The following is a 19,978-nucleotide window of genomic DNA, read 5'->3' as shown; positions in this document are numbered from 1 at the left end:
TTCCCGATGTCGATAGAACTCGAAGAAGACGATTTTCGAAATGCCTTATTGAGGACAGCAATTAATATTTATTACCTTTATTACGCCTTATTAAAAATTATTAGCGTTCGTTAAAAATTAATGGGAAGTCGCTCGTCGTCGTTGGAGGGTATGTCTAGCCTTAGATTTTTTACGTTCGCGGCTGCATTGTCGCGTAGGAATAAATTAAACTCCTCTCGTGCCTAACATTAAGCAGCTTTGTGCTTTATGAAACTTAATTTCTACTCGAGTATAGAGTTCATTTTACGGCCTTGTTTTATGGTGCCCTCTATTTACGTTCCGTATAATCTACGGTTTGTGCCGTGTGCTTCTCTTATTTGTATCTCTTTCTCCAGACAATTTTCTTTAGCTACGTTTTGCAAGTTTATACAATGATTGCGGAGCATGTGTTACGCAAGCCTGCGAAACAAATTCTTCGAACTCAAATACATCCCTTCGCGGGTCGCAATCTCATGGCCTAAAATTCTTTTTCCTCCCTAACTGTACGCTATACGATTAATATTCTCGTCGTAAGAAATTCTCTGCTTAAAAAATAAAATCTGAAATATCTTGTCATTCCAATATTAAATAGTAGCGTGTTTCATAAATAACCGTCCATGAATATTATCCATTTTTATTCGTGTTCGAGATAACATCTCGTGTAAAACATACTTTCTTTAAATAAATAAAAGAAAAAAAAACGTGATTTAAAAGTAAGCATAGATGGATTCGTTCGGATAACCCGAAGGATTTTAGTACTCGCAGAAAGGACGTAAAAAAATAACAATTCACCGTATCCTCGATACGTCTATCGTCCTCGTTATTCCAAACGAGAAAAGAAACGGGCAAAAGATGCTTGTTATTTGTGAAACGAAGTATCGATTGCGTTATTTCAACCGTCTGGTGAAGTTAAACCAAGAAACTCATCGATGGTACGCTACAAGCGGCGCCACGCATAACGAGCGTTTTCATACGCTTTATTGATATTCCATTGACAACCTATTGGCACCCAGGGGCGTATAGCTGGTGGAACCGGCACGACTTCATGAACTTGCCTCGAAAGACAACTTGTACTGACCGCGTGGGAGTTCCGTTAATCCGTAGGAACCGAACGAGAACCTCCACTGGCGCAGGAAGTCGTAAACTCTAATTGTTACCATTGTTCCTTATCGAGCGGATGGTTGTTAATCCCTTTGTGTTTCCGTAATGACCAGGCCTTTGATCTGGAAAATAGCAATTCCACAAGATTTTGGTAATTGTCCATCCCTCGAACTTTCGTTTCGTGATAATCGATATGTCGTTAGGTGCGTAAAGAAACTGAAGATTTATATTTATGCGCGTTCGTTGCTACTCTATTATCGTCACTCTCACACGCGTTGAGTATTTCGTTCGATACTTTCTTACTTATTGCATGGGATTTCACTTGACAATCGATAAAAATATCTGCTTCGTCCATTTTGACGAAGTATAATACTTTTCATTCGTCAGTCTACATATTCGTTCAACAACCTTGGCTACCATCATACTATATGATTCATGATACGGATTTTTTTAGAACGATTAGAGTACGATAAATTTCATGGACTAACAAATCGACAACAATGTACATAATTTAGATAACATTGTCAGAAAAAAATGTGCGGATATGATGTAATATGTTTCAACAATTAAATGTTATGCTGTAATAGTACATTTCAATCTGTTGATGCTGCCAGAGCAAATATATATATATAGACTAACGTGTTAATAATTAAAATCATGTACCGTATATATTTCAAAGCAAATTTAGTCACATTTAGAGAAACCACTAGTTATAATTACTGAATAATAATTATCAAAATGAATAAAATATCGATGCTTTTTTATGCTCCCGATATTTTGATTAATTTTTTACATAGCATCGATAAATAAAAAAAAATTGAAAACGCGAGAATCTTCTTAGAAACATGTTAAGCGTGTAACAATAAGAAAGAACAAATGGAAACTTCCTATCTTCTGAAAGTATTCGTGCTTCCTGTGATCTTTTCTTCTCGATGAGTATCGTTCGAGTACTATTGTTTTTATCATAAGGGAAAAAACTTTTTAGCTCGATGCTGTTTATCGGATAAAAAGTTTTCTGAACGACAATAGATAGGAAGAAGAGATGTCGATCGAAGATTGTGAAAAAAAAAGAGGGCAAAAAGGATGTCAGACTCTACGCCAATGGTTGGAAGGGTCTGGCCCGGATCCTCCAGGTTCTTTTGACACGAGTATACCAGCTCGGCTTTTATACGTGTTTTTCTTTCGTTAGAGCAACCCCGATTTCTTCTTTTCCTCGGGCTGGCCTGCCTCCAGCCTCGAACTCGTTTCTTTCCTTCCAAAGCGGACAAAATCGCCAGTGAATTAGACGATTATGCCTGTCGAAACCAGCGAGGGCGACATCTCGACAATTGCAAACTTCCTTTTGCCTCCTTCAAATCCCATCTTGCGCTCGGAATCATGCACTTTTAAGAACGAGCAATTACGCCAGACCTCGATAAAGGATTCTTTCGTTTTTCGTCACTGTGATTCCTCGCAGACTTGCACGTACCGTGAAACTCCGAGAATGTCCCGGGAACACGGCCAAACACGGACACATGTTGGATATTAGCCTTCGCTGCGTCGTTCCTGAGACTTTTCGACAATTTCAAGAATTTCTTTGACGACGAAAGTTGATTTTCTGAAACTTATAGCAACTGCACTGCGAATATTTATGCTAATTCATATTTTTATGGTAGGAATTTGTCTCGTTAAGTATTGGAACATGTACTATATACTTTGGATATTTTATATATATATCGCGTGTCACGCGCATTCTACGTGCCTCTGCACCCTTAAATTTGCAGAGTAAAAATCTGCAGACTAATAATAATAGAAGTAACTAACATGTGTTTTCGTAATCAAAATAAACATGCTGTTTAAATTAGGGGCTGTAATTCCGTAGTTCCCTTGAAGTAAAACGGAACCATAACTATAACAATTTTGTACGGATTCCCTCGTTTAATAATGGGGAATGCGTTGCAGAGAAGTTGCAAGTACAAATCAGCCTAATAATATTCTTTACAACGCAGATGTACACGTATCTGCCATAATCTCTGACGATTTAGTATTTACGCAACACCACGCTACAGATATGAGATTCATCGAAAACGGACATTAAGCTCGAATTAGCTTTTTCTTTGCCTTTACATCGCGATTCAAATACCGAATAACGATGTACTTGAACGATAAAACGACGAATCAACGCGTACCTTTGTCAATTTGCTCGCATTCGATGTCTAAGAAACATGCGAATAAGCATCGCGTCATTAACGATTTATAAAAGGAGCTTCGAAGCCGTTGCACACGCATTGTCCTCGATCGTACGTCGGCATGCAATAAATCGACGAAAAAAGAAAAAGGTCCAGGGACAGAAGGTTACTCACTTTGACATCAAACGATGATAAACAAGAAGCTGCGATTCGTGACGTGTCGCGAACCAGGGGCCGTTCGATCAAATCCAGCTTCTTCCGACTAGTTGAGAATAGACGGTGAATAAAGGACTAGGAGAATTTGCCTGGAACAATATCAGAAACATGTTCGAAGTCGCGGATCGTTGAAAGGAAATTTATGGAGTCTCTTCTTGTACCATCGAACTAACGTTGGATCTGTGCGTGTGTTAAATTTTTGTTAATTGTAAAACTCGCGCAACGCGTTGTTTGTTCAAAAGGTACTCGCCCGTAATTCTGATGCATAAAATATCAACAGGTGCGTTCGATTTGCAACTTGTTGTTTACTCGCTGGTACCACGAGTTGATAAATTATCGTGCTGAAAGGGCTTGGGAATTACGAAATCGATAAAAACGTTTGACCAATTCGACATCATTGGCGTAAATTAAAGGTGTACCGTAATAGCCTTGGCTTGAATACAAGAATCCATAAAAGTATCTGTTTAATGTGATTTGAATCGTAATTCAGGTTTATGAGGTCGAGAAATGACGGGCGTAAAAACGACTGACGTCGACAGGAATAATACCGTGATAAATATTACGAAGGTGCTATAAATCTTTTTGTACCGATACCGATGATATTTGTATCTGTAAACGTTGTTCTACATATGTCCAGAGATTTACTTTTATCTTTCTTTACGTTGCCACACGTATAAGAAGAAAAGAGAATCTCAATATATGCTTCTAATTGCACGATCTTTAATATAACGTTCATATTACGCTATCGTGGCATGTAACGTTGATATAATGACACTAGGTGCAAGGTAGAGGGAGAAAGGAAGTAAGAGAAAGAGAAAGGAAAGTCGCTTTTTGTCCTGGGGTCTGCTACATATGTATGTATGACATATATATATATATATGATGAACCCATCCATAAGGCTACCGAGCAAGCGCTGGCCTTAATCACGAGAACAGTAGAACCAGGTCAGGCATTACTTTTATGAAGACCGAACGAATAGTTCGATAGCAACTTTTGACAATTGTCACCTTGATCCGAGATCGACCGAGAACCACGAATACTCGCTTTTTCGACGAAGCAACGAATCGAACGACTCTCGTCTTTATTAAGACGATTGGCATAAAGGAGAGAATATTGGAAAAGGAAGATTCTGTAACCGAGAGAATTAATTTCTTTTCCGCCAACATCGAACGATAGCATGATAAACGACTCGGTCGTGATTCGAGCGCGTCTGTGTAAGGAGGACCGTCCAATTCTTGCCGTCAACGTCGACAATGGCAGTGGTAACAATAAGTGTGACAATAATAATGATAATTCATCGTCCCCCGTGGTTGGTGAGTTTAATTCGTCAAGTTGCGCGTGTATATGCGAGGAATGGGCAAAGGCCCCGAGAAGGCGCAGAGAAGAAGATCCCGGGACTTGATTGAAGCCAACTGGCCGGCCAATCCCGTACTCCGGCTTATTAAAACTCGTGCCGTTGTTTTGTCTTTTGTCTCTCCTTTTAATGTCCGGCATTAACTAGCCGCCTCGAACCCGCGCGTCCGTCTTTGTAACCATTTCTTTTGACCCTCCCTTTTGCTCGCTTCCCTCTGCTTCTTACCTTTTTCTCTGTCTGCGTTCAACCCATGAAACCGTAGGCTCGCTCTACAACTGGGGCAAATTCCCTTCGTTTCGTTATTTCGCTAAGCTATCGTCTGATTTTATTTATTTCATCCAACTCGCTAGTAGATTACAAATAAGATTATAGAAGATTTGTTTTCTCCGATGAAATTATTTCAATAGAGGATCGTATCGTTGAAAGCGACCAATGGAAATCGTTTCGTAGTCCGGATGTGTTCTTCTTGGATCTGTGTGAAATGGATGTTACGGTTGAGTAAGATATGAGTAAAGCATAGATAGATTTGTAATGTTTGATTCGCAGGTGTTTAGTTTAATTTTACTACCCTTTGCATCTCCCACGCATTTTACGAATAAAATATTTCAGAGAAAAAGAAGGTATCGAAAGAGACAGAAACGCGAAGAGAAAGCTACAACATCAGAGTTAAATCGATTTTCACTGTTCTGTTTATCTATCAATGCCGATAAGTAATATATGCTTGACAATGCCGATGTCAGTGTGGAGATCAAGGAAAAACGTGTCAGCTATATCGTAGTTGTTCGCATGCACGACGTAATTCTGTTATCAAAAATCGCTCGTTGCTTCGTAGAAAATTCGCTCGAAGAATTTTAATCACTACTGCCCTACATGAGATGCACTAAGTATAATTTACACGATAATGAGCTTTAATTATGCAAATGTGTTACATCATTGGTGTGTAAGGGGAATGAACATCAGCCTGGTATTGTCTTAATATTCTCCGAGTTACAGTTTTTCTTTTTTGTCGATGACGATTTCGCGTGCCATCAGTCTGACGAAACCTGTGGAATTCCGTGGACTTGATTACGCTGAGATTCATTCGCCATGAGACATTAATTTCATAAGAGGAACTGCACCTGCGGCTACGATTTCCCATTAAATCCTTGATCACTGGTGCTTCCATGAAAATGGAAAAATTTGCCATTACCATTGTAATGCGGACACGTTGAATAGAAAGCAATGCACACCCCGATGAAACCACATGGTGTCCCTCCGAATTAAACGTGAATTCTCGATGTGAAATTGGCAGCTCAATTCGGTCAATCTATCGGAGATTATATAGACCGTAATTTAGTGGAGTAATTGGAAATCTAGAAAGCGATGAAATTATGACAATAGCTGAAATTCGGATAGCCATCGATTTAATTTCCGCAGCTTACATTTCCACGATTTTCATTTTAATTAAACTGTATTTTTCATTTCATTTTAATTAAAATATACATATATAACGTCTTTAAAATAAATATATATATTCTTCGAAATATTCATACATATGCATTAATGTCAGGTGAATGATGTATAAATAATTGCCACTACCAAAGTAATTTATTATAACAACCCTCATTACGCATAATTTGTCGCTATCACTTTTATATGTATTTATAGAAATATATACATTAGTGACAGACGAACGATCCATAATAATCATTGATACGGAAGTGTATTTATTATAGCAACCTCCATTATGCGTAATTTGTCGGTATCTTAATTAAACTTTATAATCCTCCAGTTATGTTCTTATCTAACAGAGAACTAAATTATATATTCGTCCCCACGTTTATCGGCGTTGCACACTCTTTCCCATCTAATGCAGCTTCGAACAGCTAGAAAATTACAAAAGATCATTCGGTCGATATCGTTCCCCCATTTTTTCCGCGTTCTTTCGTCCCCGTTATCGGTAGATATCTCGATGAAATCGTGAGCGATTAACGGAGGGCTGTTGACCTCACGGTGATTAATAAAAGAATTCCCCGAGTTGATCGATAGGGACACCAGCGTTCTTGTTCTTCCACGTTCCCCTATACCTACCGTTCTTCCATGAAAAGAAATATACATACATATACGCTGGGTTTAGCTGCGCGATGTTTTTACCCGAAGGCGGCTATCATCGCGGGAAAAAGTGGTAGGTGACGAGACGAGGCAGGAACGAGAGAGAAATAAAGGCGGTGCGCCGAGTTCTTTGCTTGGATTTTGTTTCGCGTAAATTCCACGCGCGTTCTCCACAGCAAATCGATGATCTTCGCTCTGCGATCTTTATCGCGATGATTCGTCTTTCAAGATTCATAGCTCGCTCGAATATATATTCTGTTTCGCGAGTTAAACAATTTCCATTTTTTTTTTTTTTTTTTTTGCTTCTTCGTTAACACCTATGTCTGTGTTCGTTTTTCATAATGCAACAGAAATAACGATAACAAATTTTTAAAGCAATGGTAGGAGAATAGTGACTAGATACGAGATTCCTTGAATTCTTTATAACGTGATATTCGAAAAAGGAATTTAGTATAATGGCCAATTATAAGATAAGAACGCGTATTCCATTATTATTGTTATATTATCGTAATAATCATCCTTCAGGCTACTTATTATGCACGACAATTAGATATGTCGAGCTTGAAATTAACTACGTTCCCAAAATTATACGTCGTTAGTTAGAAATGTGTCAAACGCTGAAAGGCATAAGAAAGAACTTGGGAACTAGGTGTTGCACTCGATGCACTTCTTTACCCAGTACAGGTACATTACATGGTCTCTTAATCATGACACATTGGCTACAAAGCACGGCAGTTCCGCTCTATTCTCATGAAAAATGAGAACCTATGGTTTTTTACTTTCAGTTTTCACACGACGGAAGAACACGCACTGGGCGTGTGTCACGAACTATATATTTCCGGCTTCGCGATTTTAATTACAATTAACCACACATGTCTCTTACGTCGCATGACGCGTCTATTTATTCGCATTTCCTTTATCCCTCTTTTTTTTACCTACAATGCATCGTTGTCTGGTCCGATAAGATAATTCATCCTATCTACTCGCGGCATTACGATCCACACTTTTTATCTCTTCTCTTCCTCGGACTCGTTATTAACACGAGGAAGCTCCTCGGCACAGCTGGAACATGCAGCAGGAATTCGAAGCATATGCGCGAGCAAAAGTATGAGAAATATTTATTTCGATATTTCAAGTACGCGGGTTTCTTATATTATCGCGATATATCGTAATATTACCAAGCAATATCGTTATAAAATATTGCATTGCAATTAGAAACATGAAATTTCGATATCAACGACGTAATAAATAGCGATACCTTTGTTTTACCGATATCTTTAAATTAACGATAAAATCGTAGAATCTGAGTGGAAGAAATAGTAAGAAAAAGATTCCGTTTCACGATCACAATGTTAAAAAACAGAGTTCCACGATATCAATTGGCTGAAAAAAAGGAGAAAATTACAATTAAAATTAACGCTACGTTGAATCTTAATGGTTCGAGATACTTTTATAATTTATATAGTTTCTCGACGTTTTGTTAGTACGTTGTGCATTGTAGCCAAGTTTTCGGAATTCTTAAACGCTATTCCTCCCCGGAACATTAACGAACGATTACGTAACTCACTTTGTAACGCAAAACACTTGCGCGACTTGGCGTCAATTAATTCCCATCGAGGAGACGTTTCATCAAGGTCCTGACATTTAACGGAATCACGAGATTCCTCGAAAATAAGCAGTAAGACAAACGACGAGAAACGACGCTGCGCTATCAGTCTCGTTGCTCCTGTACGAAACACTGTGCGCCATCCATCAACGGGAAATTCAAATATGACCGAGGAAAAAGGTGAAACGAAGAACGAGTGAAGAAAATACCCTAACGATACGAAGAACGTGACGTATCGACGTCTTCGAAATATTAATATTTATGAGCGTCTTCCTGCAAAGAGAATGCACCTGCGTTGCGTGTATGCTTGTGCACGTACGCCGCAACAAAGCTGCAACGTCAAACGTACACGCGTGCGTTCTTTTTTTTCAAGCTTTCAAACGTGTGCAACGTTTCTTCGTCCTGCCGAGAAACCATCGCTTCCCATCTTTTCTGCGCGAGAAACTTTGAATAGCCGCCAGGGATCCGAGAAAAGGAAAAGTCTGCTCTGGGGATTACTTATAATATCAATGAAATTATACCGGCACCTGTTCGCTGTCCCAACCGTTCCGCGTCTACGGACGAGATACGTTGCGACGTAATGTCGTTTACGCCGTGTACCGGATATGTTCGATATTAATATACAGATATCGCTAATTTTATGTTCGGATATTAAAGGAAAGTAGATGGACACGTAAAAAGACAAAATAACATTTTATTCGTTGGTCTTCTCGATCAGTTAATATCATCGAATTCTGTGTTTCACGCTTGATATTTTATTCGCTACTATTTCTTCCCAGATGCTGGAAATTTGTAAAATTCAAAGGAACTGAAGCGTTTATAACGTTATGGTAAATTATATTGTATTGCTTGGTCCTTGATGGATCAATGGTAATTTTACCATAAAATATACCGATATTACGATCAATGATTAATGTCAGGAAATTCTTTTAATGTTTTAATAATCGCTTCACACCGAATAGCTTTCTACTGATTTATGAAAACGTATTACTTATGTTACTTACACAGATAATTTAAGATATATTTAATTATAAAGTATACATTATAGACAACAAATAGTAATCAGGGCTTGACATGAATAGTTGAAACGTTTGAAAGAATTACTGTCGGATTATTACTACCGGAATCGAATTTTGCATCAAACGTATCGAGTAGACGCAGCAAGGTGCATGGGGATTTTCTTCTCCGCCATTTTAGCGCCATTACTCGCTGCTCCCGGAAACTTCACGGTTCGAAGTTAACGTCGCGTACGGTCGACTAGCTCGCAATAAAATTGGACATAAAATAAAATAAAGACGAAGCAAAACAGTAATGGAGGGTGGGAGATTTAAACGGTCTGCAATTATCGAGATCAGCAGAATATTTCTCACAGTCGAGAAGCAAACTATTTTATCGGACAATTCGTCCGCTTTATACAGCATATTTTGTAACATACGCATACTTTGACTATCGTCCATCTTATCGTTTATTAGCTTTATAAAAGAATGTCAGGTTTCCTTCAAATAACAACAGAGTATCATGCCGACAAACTATATTCGAATTACCATTTTAAAGTAGCGTTGAATGCTGTTAATCCGTTGCTAAAACTATTCAGAAACGTATCCAATACACTGCCAATATTACACGATCTTTAAATATAGACGTCCTTTACGACTCTTCCGTTGATTCTACAAAACCACCACACCTTCTACGTCGTTTTTGTTGTGTTTTTTCATCTTTCGCGCAATCAATATTCCATCAGGTACTAGTCTCGATGAATAACAATCACGGTTTTTTTATTGCGTCGCGCAAAAAGCTATAGTTCAATAGGATTACATATCGTAGTACTTGTACGTGCCACACACGTGAATAACGTAGAGGCACATTATGCTAATCGCTACGAGGTGAAGTATCGTTTGTTGGCAGATTTCGATTCGTGCAATGTAAATGCTTTGAAATAATTCTTTGGCTTCAACGAATTGGTGACCCGTGATGTAACGGGTCGAATTAACGGGAAGAATTTAGGATAGCTACTATACAGCTGGTCGTTGTGATAGCAGAAACGTTTGTAGAAATGGCACGTCTAATGGCACGGGAAACTGGTTTATCTGAAACGCTAATCGATACATATTTATAGAGGACATAAAGTCTCGAGTGTGCATAATTTACTCTTAATACTTGTGGACGTAGCGGCAGTATCTTTATCGCCTAGAGAAATTAATAACATCTACTTTGCATATGTCTTTTCATGGTTAGCGAACCATTATAGCTAATCAATTTTTCCCAGTGTAAAACAAGTCACTGTTAAAACCGTGATAACATTGAATTACGGAATGAACTTATTTAAAGAGCAAAGTCTATTTAAAAATGATTTATATGTATTGCTGCTAGATACCGATCTATCTAATTAATAAAAGAGAGATAAAGTTAACTTATACTTTTTCTAACAGCCTTTATCTATTCGAATAAAGTTTGCTATCTTTTATCATTTTTTGAAGAGCGTGTTGTTATAAATTAATACAATCGGAACAGAACGTAGCGAATTACATCGGCATATGACATTCTGGTTTGACTCGTCACAGAAACAATCAGATATCGTGTCAATTCAAGTCGATGCGCGTCAAGACTTCATTTTCATCCGCTTAAATAATTCAACTCTCGATCGTACTCTCTAGTCACCAGGTAGTCGCATTAAATTGCAAAATGTTCGCGACGAAAAGGTGGTCTTGGCTCGGCTGGCCCGTGACTTTAACGTTCTCTTAAATACGAACCTAATTCGAGTTGAGTGGAATCCAGCTTACGAAAGCAGATGGACATCCAATGAACCAGTTTTAATTTCGATGACTGCGATTAAGCGCTTCTTTCGAACAATCAAATTCTGCATACGGATCGCGCGTTCTACGTGACAAGAAGAAATATTTAACTTGACACGGGGCGAAGATTTCTGCCGTTGATAAAAGTACATTTAATAATAACGATAAGAGAAGCTTCGTTTTTATCGAGGAACCAACGAATGGTAAATTCTTCTTAAATTAGAATTTGTTGAATCGAAACACGTGACGAATTATCATTATCCTCGAGATATTTGTACATTATCGTTGATTGAGATAGAAATGCTCGTGTCAAAGTAACATCAATGAATGTTCCTTCGATGAAGGTAATTTAAACGTACAACTGATACATTTTTGAATGAACAAACTCATTGAAATTTTAAGATCCTTTACTGATATTGCTAAAAGTTTTTATAGCCTGTCTCTAGCTATTACGTCTGAAGTACTCTGAATCGTCGTATCGGAAATTACAGTTTGATGCCGCTAGATAAATGATCAGCGAGTAACATAAAGCCTCTTAGTTGATTTAGGTCAGTGACTATCGTTGTTACTCTCTGTAACTGGAACATACGCTTATGAATTCTCTTGCGATAATACTATAAATATGCACACGCGAATATCCTATAATCGCTCTCTAACAAGTACATATAATTTACGTCGATTTTGTAAGAAGCAAATATTTGTTTACAAAATTCCCTCATTAAAATCTTAACACTCGGGGCGAAGATTCTTTAAAATTAAGATCAATCTTCTACAAAGAAAACGCGAGGTTCTTTATTCGATGTTTAAACATCGTTGCAAAGCCCACTATGTTAAACCCGATAAAGCCGCAATAAAATTACGGTAGCACAATAAATCTACCTACCTAGTCACGGAATTAAGATAAGTCATTATCTTGCGCGTTTATGTTTCAATTCCGAAGAAAGATTCGTCACCTAATCTTTCTCGACGTTTACAGTTTTCCATTTGCTACAGTTTCGCCTTGAAACCGATTCGTTAAACGATCGTAATAATCGTTTTTGCCAGCGTAATGATTTTCTTCGAGAAGCTATAAAGTTGAAACGTTACGTCATCTCGCACGAGACCCAATTTAGTTATCAATGATGCTATTGCTACAGCTGTTACCGTCATGACCTCCTATTTGTAATCTTCTTTAAACCATGCGATTGTAAATGCCACACGCTACTGATAAACTCGTTGCTACAGCGGTGCCATTATCCTTCGGTTTCGCAATCTGCTTCCTCTTTGTTATATAAAACGGTCCGTACGACACATTTTTGTTTGTTCGTTAAACGACGAATAGTAGGAGTTGACCGTCACCACAACGTGGCAATAGTATTTCAACTCAAGTTACTTAAATTAAGTCGTTAGCGTGATATACTTTTATGTGTAGGTGCAGAGAAATGTATGTCATACCACGAAGAACGTTTCTTGCACAGATTGAAACGTGATTAGAAATTCGACTTACCCCAATTATTCAGCGTCTGTGTTCTATTTATTCAAGATCCTTGCGCAGCAAAAAGTTGCATCTATCAATCGCCTTCGTTATTTTAGAAAATACTTGAAAGAGCTTCGCCGACACGACTATGTCTGTGCAATTATTTCATTCGAATTATATAGAGCACATCAAATAGGAATAACAACGAACATGGTTAATTACCAAAACCCCTTCTAAATATCTTTCTCTTCGCGATCCATCAAAATCACAGCTGATCTTTTAATTTCCACGTTTCTCCCTTCACAGTTGGTCTTAATAGCTATTTCTCACATACATATGGATTCTTTTAAGAGCATACGCATCTTCCCATGCGCTAACTAGGCTAAAGAGAGATTAAACTTAATTCTATAATACAGAGCCCGTAATACTTATTTCTCGGTAATTACGGATTGCTAAACGAGAGGTTTCAGGGTATTCCTCGTTGTAATTTTCTTTTCAAAATGTCTCTGGTAGCTCCTTTTATGGAAGTGTCACGGGAGTAATATTATATTAGTAAAATCATCGGACAAACGAATCCGTCTAACACGAGATGAATTATTTTCACAGAATCGTTCCACTTTATTTGGAATTTGAATGAAAAACAGACTCGATAGAAATGTTGTGTGTATCGAAGACATTCTAGCAAATGATACGTGGTGATTGACGATAGCTCGCTGTTCCTTGGCCGCCACTATTACGGCAAGAATGCCAAAGACTCCATCCGACACATAGTAAACCGTCACCGATGGATCTGAACGTGTGTTCGCGTCGAGTTCACGACGGCTACGCGACCATAAGGTCGCGAGGTCGCAGCCGACCTCGAGCCGTCTACAGATCCGACTCGGAAGAGCTTCTCAAGGAAGCTGGAGGCCCTTACGCTCTTCCTCGGCTCTCGAATTTTCCCATAGCCCCGAACGATCTCCAACAGGTACCGAGATGGACCGATTTCGGCAAAGATTGCCTGCTAATCGAGAATTACGGGACGTTACGAGACTCGAAGAAAGTAAACTCGCCGGATGAACGCAAGCTGGTAACCATGAATACATTTAGCAAGGCCGACCAAGGACGCAGCTATCTGCAGAACGGCTACGTCCAGCAAACCGATGATGCGCGAGTGAACGGTCAAGGACAGCTGAACACGTTCTCAGCTAGGAACGAATCGAACGAAACGAAGCAAGATTCGACTCAAAATGACTTGGTGGATCGCCTGTACGATACCGTATGCACAGAGGAATGCTTAAACGATCGCGCTACTTTGCATTCTTTTCGATCGAAGAACGATGCTTTTACACGAGACGATCGGTTAACCGATTCTTTTCAACCTACAGTGATACTCGATTCTAACTTAAAGAAATTGAAGGAGATGGAAAGCTTCGTGAGAAATTCAGACCCGATCAGAAGAAGCGGAAGAAGGAGCTTCGACATTAAGAAGGACGACGCGAAGTTCAAGAGACCTGTTCTCGTCGATAACAAAAGAATCAGCAATACCAAAGACAGACAACCGATCTACGCGGTTCCGAACATTTTGTCGAAGTCGAGGCGCGATCGACGAATCGCCGTCGTTGATGGTAATTACGTTCCGAGCGGTGATCTTTACCGCACCACGGCCAAGTATATCGAAGATATTAACAAAAACATCGCGGAAATCGACAAGAGTTACGAGGAACTGAAATCGTCCTCGAACTCGAAGAATTCCGCCTATGGTGTGATCAACAAGATCGCCAAAGGGGAACTCGATCGATCCTGCAATCTTTACGGCTACGCGAGGAAAAGGGACATGGCGCCGATGCCTCCCATATCTTGCGACTTTGGCGAAAACTTCGAGGAGAAGACGGAGAAGCAAATAGATTCCGATAATAAGACAGAATGTTTGGATAGCACTTTGATCTTCAAAAGTAGGCCGAATTCCTTCGGTAAACTTCCACCCAAGTTGCTTCCAAGATCTTCCTCGATAGAAAACACTTCGAGACATTCAACAGGATCCACGACGACGTCGTCGACGAAATCGACCGAATCTTTATACGCGATTAGCGAAACTCTAACGAACGAAGTTGGACAAAATAGCGAGCTAAAGTCGAGTCATCAAAATAACACATTGAAAAATCCGATTAATTGTAAACAGGATCCGATAAGTACGGAAGGATCCGACGAACTCGAGTCGAAGGACGAAATGTCTTCGACCGACGACGACAGACCGACGATCGTTCGATCCGTGGATCGTTTACCAGTCACCAGCTCGATTCGAAGGAATCGTTCTAGGGTCGACTCTGCGGACAGATCCTATTTAAAAAGAGATCGAATTTTAACCGTATCCAAGTACGATAACATTCGTCGACCAAACGATATGACGGAGAAGAATCTGTACAATTCGCGGTTTGAGGCGAAGCTGAACGAGAATAACAATCTAGAAAGAAGATACGATACCTTACCCTCTCGGAGATCGAGAGCTTCCTCGAGACCTCTTCACAAATCCAGCGAAGACGTTCTCGATGGTGAACGACATGTCCGTGTCAGATCGTCCTCTCTTCATAGGCCTTGCACCAGCAATATCGACGTCAGCGATCGAAACGACGAATCCTTCGATAGACGAAAGAACTTCGAAAACTTCTTCAACAGTACCAGAGCGCTTCCATTCTACCTGATGGATGCCACCGACCTCATACTACACGGTCAAATAGACAGAACCAGTCGCAGCTTCCAGAAGCAAGATCATTTCCTGAGATCTTCCTACGGTAGAACCAGGCACAATTCCTTGGAATCGGAAGAACCAGAAGACAAAGATAACGACGATAATTGCTGGCACAGCGGTTTCGCCACTTTGCCTAGAAGAGGAAATCTCTCGAAAGATCAGGCATCTAACGATCCTCTTAGACGTTTGTCCGGTAACGTACCGATCCTCGAGCCGCTTTACGAGCACGCAGTCAGCGATCCAGTTAAGCCGAGAAGCACCGAGAACATCATTCCTTGGTGGGAACTAGCAACTAGGAAGTACAGGCATCGAAGTTGCCCGTCATTGCAGGTAACGCAAAGGAAAATTTCGTCCGGTTGCGTCCGGTATCAACGGTCGATAGAAAAGATGTTGCCTTGATGAATAAATAGATCAAATAAGATGTACTCGTCTATTTAGATTTCTTACGATCGGTATAATCAACATCGATGGTATCATAACGCTGGCCAAATGTTTGAGTACTTCGTGCAATGTTAGTTGAGATTGTACGCCTTCCATTGCTTTTATTCTTTCATTGGTTTATTACAAATCTGTTAAATCATACGCGTCTTACGAAGTAAAATTTATTAGAGTTTTGCAATAAATGCGACGAATAGGTGCTCCAATACGAGTAATTATGGTCATCAGTGTAAGTTTCTAATTATTGGCATAAGCCAATGTCGATTTAAAATCTTAGAAAGGTTTAGTCGCAAGATCTTTTATGTTTTAAAAAGAGGTCTTAACATCGAGTTGAGGAAGACGCGTTCCTATTAGCAAGAAGTTCTTTTATATTTTTTTCATTGATGCATAGTATGGGGTGGTCTATCGCAATCATTCGACTCACGCTACCACTTATGTCCATTCGATCGGGTTCATTGGTCTTAGCGCCTTTCACGCGTCAGAATAGGCCTTCAGCGTTGCTAATTATAAGATGGCTCTTGATAAATCACACATATCAATTCGATTCTTAAGGACTAACGCTATTGTGTCTTCTTAAGTCATCATTAATGACACTGCGAATAGAAAAGTGTGCGATAGTTGCAAATTATTTTTATTGCGACTTCAATCTGGTTGTAATTAAAGTGGGTTTACAATACAATAATTCGTATTATATATTTATTAGATATAACGAGTGAATCATGCCAAACTTCGAAATCACTTGCGATTAAAAAAGAAAGATAAAATTAATTCATCGTTAAGGTATCGTCAGTCTTCGTTTATTTTAAAGATCGTAGCTTGTACCAAAGGCCAATTAAATATGATTTAACGCGTAACACGAAATAAAAATTGATATTTTAATTAACTTAATTCGCTTCGTAATAAAGTAAATCTTCTGTTTTCGATGGTACGACTAAATTTTATTTGCTAGCACATCTAATTTAAATATCGGAGAGATGACGTTTCATATGCATCGATATAATAATAAATAATTTAATCGCTTCGTCTGAAGAGAACGTGAATCTGTATATTTCAATTATTTACCTGCGATTATCAGACTTGCACGATCGTAGCTGACAAATTTTTCACGGTAAAAGAAACACGTTTAAGTCACTGGTGTTTCGAAGGAAAAGGAAATGAATAAATTCGAACGCGGGTACTCTCGGTCGTCAAGGCGATCTACGTGATTTATTTCGCCTTATGTCACTGCTTAAACTGCTGCGGGTAGGTGGAGGTACTCGAATAATAAATTCGATAATAAGACGTCACGGGTGGAGCCGTCAAACGAAATTAAACCGAGCGCATACCATTGAACCATTAGAAAGACGATGTGTAACAAAGCGTAGGTTGACAATGCCACTCGTGGTCCCGATTGAATAATTATATGCTCGCATCCCGAGCCTCTTCTGTATCCTCTTTAAACTCGATCCTGTTTCGGATCGCGCTCTTCTCGTGCGTCGCATTGATATAACATTTCTGTGAAACTCAATTTCCTGTTTTCGAGAACTGTTTGTTCTCGAAAAAAAGATCGTGCACACCGTTATCCAAAATCGACGTCGTTTGCTTTTGTCATTACGATTATTAACTCTTCGTTAGACAAACATATTTTTTCACACTTCGCGGGAAAATTGAATCGTTCGCATTCGAGCTTCATTTCTTTACCGTTCTCGACGCATTCGAAAATATAAAATAATTCTAGGACACATCCATTACGGGCGACGACCTGAATGTTCTCTTATCTTTCTAGGGTAAAAAATCTCGAAGCACTCTGGTAGTTCCTGATAAAGAGTTTTTTTCTTTTTTTGCAGGAACGATTAGTTACATAAAATTGCATTTCTTCAAGTACCAACCTGGTCTCGATATTAAAACAATCATAAAGAAAACGAAATAGACGCGATATTAATTTCATTCTAAAAACGACTAATCAGCTTACAGATAAATATTAAACGTAGGTACTAAAATAGTAGATAGCGAAGTGGTAAACCGCGTGCTTGAAAAGTAGCCAAAGGAAAGCGAACGTTACATATCGAGGGTAATACAGAAGATTTTCATAAAACATCTGTTAACTATTGCGACAGAAATGTAGCGGTCGAAATTCACGTCACAGTTGTTCCCTTTGAAACGTGACTTTCGTTTGTAGAACTACGTTCGGGAGATTGTTATTTGTCCCCAAAACTATTTGGACATCCTCTTGACCAACATAGAGGCAGTAAATCAACGGCTCGCAGAACCTTAGCCTTATCCAGTAGCAGGCCCTTCTAGAAATTTTTCCTGGAAAAGAAATTCCATATATCTGCAGCAGGTAGTTGTCCTAAAGAAACATTCGACTCCCTGGTTCTAGTGCACCTACCGATAATCGATCTTTAACCAATGATAGGCCTGTGCATTTGCAGATGTTCTCAGTATTTTTATCTCACGGACAAATATTTTAGTTTCTCAGTGCTACGATTGGTCGGATTTCTTGTTAAAGATAAGTTTAAAATACTGCTTATCGTTTGGTACGTATTTATTCAAGTATGTGTAGCGTTTCGTCAACCATCAGATATAATTAATATCCTTAGGGACGTTAGTTGACATAATCGATAACACGTACACGCTTTTCACAGCATAATCGTCGGTGAAATTTTCTGTTCTTCGAACTTTTCCATCATTGTTCTTCCATTTGCTGCTGTCGAATGGACAAACCGACAGCTGACGCGTATAACACGTGTATTAGCTATGGACAGTTTGTAATAACGTTATTTAACTCTTCAGCAATCATCGTCATTTAACGCTAGAATTACCGAGGCAGTCAAAATGACAGGAATCAGGCTTTTCATCTTTACAATTCCTTTTAATATACAAGTGTCTTTTGGTAATATTAATGTTTAGCTGTATTGAGATGGAAACGTTATTACATCATTGATTATTCTTGATGTTATGCTTCTTTAAATACTGCGTATTATGTAGAATCCATTTAGCTCGGTAGCTTTAGCGTTAAATCATGCATGGATACACGAACAAGTATTACAGTTCGAGCATAAATTACTTGCAGTCTACGAGAGGAAAGTAAGTTATTAAATAACTTTGTAACGTACCATATATATGGTAATTCCAATGTGTAACAGCTGTACGGAGGAAACACGTGGTCCTTGCAAATTGCTCTTTTGGAATTTATCTTATTAAAGTTGACTACGGTAGATGTAGAATAAAATGTTATCGGTTACGTACGTAATAATTATAGTGTATAGTAAGGTGTAAATAAATATTCTAGTAGAAGCAGCACAGCGAAAATGGGCTCCAGTAAAGAACTCTTGCTAAAACAACCTATTCAATTACCCGCGTACACTCGAAACCTCTTTGCTTCCACTTGTAACTCTGGCATAGAGTGCATTCTCTTGACTACTTCAACTGCTTCACCGAGAAACGACCTTTCGTCCATTTTTTCAACTACTACTATTTCTTCCTTTTTTTCTTATTTCCACAAATACGGGCGAGATACGTTCCTTCGCATTCCATCTTTTAATTAGAAACTTCCTAATTATTTTAATCACTTTGAGTGACTCGTTGAAAAGTGTGTGCAACGTTAGAATCAATATCAACTAACTAATTGGGCATTCCAATAATCAACACTAGAGACTTGACATTTATACTCGAATCATGCAATTAAATTTTGTTTCAACCAAACAGAATCCTTTCTGGCCGTATTTTCGTTCGTACGAGGAAAACTGGACTAGTTTTTTTTTCCTAAATATCGAAACCTCCTAAGGAACTACGAAAGGGGAAGCTAGGCAAACGTTCCATGCTATTTATGATATCATTTGTTGTATAGATTTCCTAGGTAGTTTTCTTCGTTCAAAGATTAGAAAAGCACCTCGTGAATAAGTCATGATTATGTAGGTATAGGAAGGTCTAACGTTAAGGATCTGGAACCTATGTTTTCCCACTAACCCATGGGTCAAAATATTCAACAGCACGTGGGGTCAGGGAAAGCCGAAAACATATAAAACTG

General features: G+C 38.9%; 1 protein-coding gene and 1 long non-coding RNA gene across 3 annotated transcripts in view; one reads left to right on the top strand and one right to left on the bottom strand.

The window, feature by feature from the left end:
- LOC122566054 (protein sickie-like) overlaps nt 1–19,978 on the top strand; it is a 101,877-nt gene that overhangs the window by 65,388 nt on the left and 16,511 nt on the right. The window lies entirely within an intron of this gene.
- On the bottom strand, nt 1,131–18,939 carry LOC122565984. 2 transcript variants are annotated; one of them, XR_006316364.1, is made up of 3 exons: nt 17,032–17,922; nt 3,462–3,592; nt 1,131–1,241 (listed from the first exon to the last, which is right to left on the bottom strand). It is a non-coding gene; the product is annotated as an uncharacterized LOC122565984 (long non-coding RNA). The 2 variants fall into 2 exon arrangements; XR_006316363.1 differs by lacking the exon at nt 1,131–1,241 and adding an exon at nt 2,623–2,732 and having other exon boundaries at nt 17,032–18,939.

Source organism: Bombus pyrosoma, linkage group LG3 (assembly GCF_014825855.1).
Source record: "Bombus pyrosoma isolate SC7728 linkage group LG3, ASM1482585v1, whole genome shotgun sequence".
Taxonomy (NCBI): Eukaryota; Metazoa; Arthropoda; class Insecta; order Hymenoptera; family Apidae; genus Bombus; species Bombus pyrosoma.
The sequence above is the reverse complement of the archived record's forward strand: the minus strand, read 5'-3'. Positions and strand labels throughout refer to the sequence as shown.